The sequence below is a fragment of the Tamandua tetradactyla genome, chromosome 7 (assembly GCF_023851605.1).
Source record: "Tamandua tetradactyla isolate mTamTet1 chromosome 7, mTamTet1.pri, whole genome shotgun sequence".
Taxonomy (NCBI): Eukaryota; Metazoa; Chordata; class Mammalia; order Pilosa; family Myrmecophagidae; genus Tamandua; species Tamandua tetradactyla.
The window spans coordinates 51717380-51721028 of NC_135333.1; positions in this window are offsets into that span (position 1 = coordinate 51717380).

Sequence of the window (3649 nt, forward strand, 5' to 3'; positions counted from 1 at the left end):
TCCCCACAGCCATCAAATTAAAGACGGACCCCTCAGCCTGGCTCTTCCTCTCTTTGCAGCAGGTATTTATCAACTGGGCTTGCTGGCACTTCAGGGCCTCCTTGGAAATGACTCAGCGATGGGTATGAGCAAGCAAAGTTGGATATTTGGGCTTTGCTGGCGGAGGAGAACAACAAAGAGGTACCATTGGATGTTTAGCTTCGTGGTTTGCAGGTTTCCCTGGGTATATTTTCAACAGCTTGGCCTACTCTAGAGTGCCCTACAGTGGGAAAATGATCCTCCAGGGGGCACATGAAATACATCCCCTATCAGCCCACTGGTAGAAGCACAAGGTAGAGCTTGTCTTCAGTGTTTCCCACACCCTCCCTGCCTCTATTCGCGATTGCTTTATACCCACCTCCCATAGTTAAGACCACCTGGTATCACTTCTCTTGTGACCATAAATGTCATATTTATATTTAAATAATGGTGTTAAATTTCATTTATGGGTCTCTATCCAGTGGCCTCAATTTTCCATAGTCCTCACTCTTTTGGCACAGTATTATGTTACACAGAAAATTTTAGGTAAGGTTCATTTTAACTGGAAATTCAAATCACCCAGGTCACTGGTTCTTAAGCTTTACTGTACATACCGTTCACCCAGGCAACTGGCTTAAAGGCAGATTCTGAATCAGTAGATCTGCTAGTAGCTCTGAGATTCAGTATTTCCTGCTGATCTGGGGACCCCACAGTAAATAACCAGGACCTCAGCCAGACTTCCCTGAAGTGGGGTCAGGAAGAAGCACAAGTTCCCGAGCCCCACCCCCCAGCCACCACACCCTCACCAATGGATATCCTGGGTGCAGAGGCAACTACACAACACAGCTCCTGAAAAACATGGTAGTTTGCCTTTGAAGAGTTTATAAGATAAATAAAATGGCTGTATGTCTTCTTCCATGTCCACACACCACACTTATTTTACAGGCATAGAACTTCTGAGGGTACAGTCTGGCTGTTGGAGATGATGATTCTCACCTTCAGCAGGCAATTCAGCAAGCTCTTGAGGGTATAGGGTAAATCACTGCCTTCCGGGATCTCCTGGGGCAGGTTCCAGCACAGAAGGAAGTGCTTGTTGACATTTTCTCCTTCCACCTCCGTTTCCTTTCTGTTACACTTGCGAATGGGCCAGGCCATTTTAGCTACAGTTCTTGAGCAGGATGACACCCACTCTTCATTTACTTCTGGGTGTGTATCTTCCTGGAAAGGGGGATAATGTAGTTTAGCTTACACACACTGTAGGTGGGAAGTTATAACCTATCTAATTCCTTAATTAAGCTATCAATTAAAGCTGTGTCTGCACCACTAGCTGTGCCTGGGCCTTGTGCCATGTGGTGAGTGCCAACTCTGATGAGTCTGTCCATACAGAACCCCGAGCTCCCCACACATTTGTCCCCAGAAAATCTTTAGTCATTGCTCTTTTGCTTTCTCCCATGGCTTTCTCCTATGGTATTTTCAAAAAGTCCACATAGAGACAGATTGCCCAGCTCCTCAGTCATGTTTATGGAATTTCAGAATGTGCCAGTCTGCCAGCCAACTTCAGTGAGCCTCTCTAGGCTTATACCCTCCCCCAAAGAGAATATCCATATTGACCACATGGTGCAGGAGCCAGCCACCTGCCTTGCCTTCAAGGTCCCAAGCTTCACCCCAGGGAGAAGGACAAGGTACAGAGAGAAGGGAGAATGGGGCAAGACAAAGAGGAGAATCGAGGGCCCTTTGGGGTGAGATCAATAGAAAATGTATCTTTTTAACCTCCATAGGTGCTCCGCAAGCATTTGTAGAATGAATAAATGTGCAAAGGCAAGAAAAGCAAGAAGGAAAAAGCTGTTGCATATGAAGCCTGGGCTCAATCATATGACCAGACCCCTGAGATGATGTGAAGGGATTTCATGGGGTCACAAGGTCGGAGCAGGCCAGGTTTGCAGGGTCTTCCCCTCTCTGAGCCTTGGGTTCCTCCACTGAGGAGTTCCTCCTGAAGGTCATAGAGCTGATGGATTCGATTGACAAAAGAGCCTGGATAGAACCCATATCCTGCAACCACCAACATGCTTGCTGATCTGTCGAGCTGCTTATGCATTCAGTACATGTGTATGGAGCATGTTCATCCTACCATGAGCAAGAGGGGATGTTGAGTTAACCAGGAGGCCACCGCTGACCTACCAAAGAGCCTCCCAAAGAACCAAGAGCCCAGAAAGAAGTCTTGACCTCTAACCCTTGCTTTATTCTCACTTTGAGCAGATGACCTCCTCCAGAGGTTACGCTAATTGCATCCCCATTTACAAATGAGGATTATGCTAAGGTCAGCAGAAGTTTGAGCCTAATAAACAATGGCTCTAAGCTGTGGGCATAGAGAAAGGTACCCATGAAGTCACTGAACTTCCCTCCCTGTAGAAAAAGCATGAAAGGTTTCTTTGTTTTACTTTAGAAACCAAACAAGGATCCATAGATGATCATCTTGGATTTTTTCTAGGTCATTTGAGGCAAAGAGAAGCAGCACACTGTATTTACTGCCCTCTTCCTTCTTGCCTTCCCTCCCTTTCTTCAACCAACATCTACTCAGCATCTGCTATGGATTAGGAACTGGGGAACAGCAGTACATACAACAGGAGAAGCCCAGCTTCCTTTTGGAACTTGCATTCTAATGAGGAACAAACAAGCAAGATAAGGATACAGGATGCAGGATGGGAGGGTGTGCTGGTTTGAAAATATTATGTACCCCACAAAAGCCATGTTTTAATCCTGAGCCAGTCTTGTGGGTGCAGCTGTTTCTTTTCATCCTAAAACAGTATTGTAGGGCAGAAATTTTTGATTAGGTTATCTCCACAGAGATGTGGCACACCCAATTGTGGGTGTGACCTTTTTATTAGATGGAGATGTGACTCCACCCATTCCAGGTGGATCTGACTAGTTTACTGGAATCCTTTAAAAGAGGAAACATTTTGGAGAAAGCAAGAGCCGACAGAATCTTCAGAGCCACCAGAGCTGACACAGATGCCAACACTTGGAGAACAAAGAAATGGATGTTTGAAGATGCTTGCAGCCCAGCAGACATCACCATGAGATGTTAAGCAAGACAGAACCTGGGGAGAGCCAAGAGATGAAAGCCAGCCCTGGAGAAGCAAAGCGAGGAACTGCCAAAGAAAAGAGGCTAAAAGCAATGAAGCACAGGAGCTAGGGACCAGTAGATGTCAGTCACGTGCCCTCCCAGATGACAGAAGTATTCATAAAAGCAATTAGCCTTTCTTGAGTGAAGGAAACCTCTTTTTGGTGCCATAATTTGAACACTCACTTCCTTAGAACTGTAAACTTGTAACTTATTAAATTCCCCTTTTAAAAGCCATTCCATTTCTGGCACATTGCATTCCTACAGATTAACAAACTAATACAGAGGGCTAGAGGGAAACTAAAGCCTGGAGGGAGATAGCAAAGGTTGTAGAGGGGTTGTGATTTTAACTAGGGTGCTCCTGAAGACCTCGCCGAGAAGGTGATTTTTGAGAAGAGGTCAGAAGGATATGAAGGAGAAAAGCCATTTAGACATTTAGAGAAGAGTCTTCCAGGCTGAGGGAACAGAAAGTGCAAATACTCTGAGGCAATAGCAGGCCCAGTGTGTTTG